The sequence below is a fragment of the Myotis brandtii genome, unplaced genomic scaffold (genome assembly GCF_000412655.1).
Source record: "Myotis brandtii unplaced genomic scaffold, ASM41265v1 scaffold36, whole genome shotgun sequence".
NCBI lineage: Eukaryota > Metazoa > Chordata > Mammalia > Chiroptera > Vespertilionidae > Myotis > Myotis brandtii.
The window spans coordinates 4325787-4326300 of record NW_005363836.1 but is presented as its reverse complement, the minus strand read 5'-3'; the positions used below and the strand labels follow the sequence as shown (position 1 = coordinate 4326300).

At 47.9% G+C, this 514-nt stretch overlaps 1 protein-coding gene across 2 annotated transcripts in view; it reads left to right on the top strand.

The window, feature by feature from the left end:
• ERICH3 (glutamate-rich 3) overlaps positions 1-514 on the top strand; it is a 109230-nt gene that overhangs the window by 69672 nt on the left and 39044 nt on the right. The window lies entirely within an intron of this gene.

The following is a 514-nucleotide window of genomic DNA, read 5'->3' as shown; positions in this document are numbered from 1 at the left end:
GAGAGAGAGAGAGAGAGACATCGATGTGAGAGACACAGCCATTGGTTGCCTCCTCCTGCACCTACCCTGACCAGGCTGGGGAACGAACCTACAACCCAACCAAGTACATGCCCTTGACTGGGAATCAAACCTGTGACCCCTCAGTCCACAGGCTGATGCTCTAACTATTGCGCACACTGACCATGGCTTTTTTTTTTTGTATTTGAATGCACAGTACTTGCTTTGGTGATACTGGTGATTATTGATGGCATTGGGTAGGCACAATCTATATGACTGTATGGTGGTAGAGTATTCCATAGCTAGAAACAGTTGCCATAGGCTTGGGGTCCTAGAGTCTAGCTATTCACCTTTTTGTTTTCTTATTCTTTCCCTCCCCTCTTCTTTTCTCCTCTCCTCCCCTCCCTGCCCTTCCCTTTTCTTTCCTCCATCACTATTTCTTCTCTTTTTCTCCTCCTTCACTTCTTTCTCCTCCTCCTCCTCCTCCTCCTCTTCCTCCTCCTCCTCCTCCTTCTTC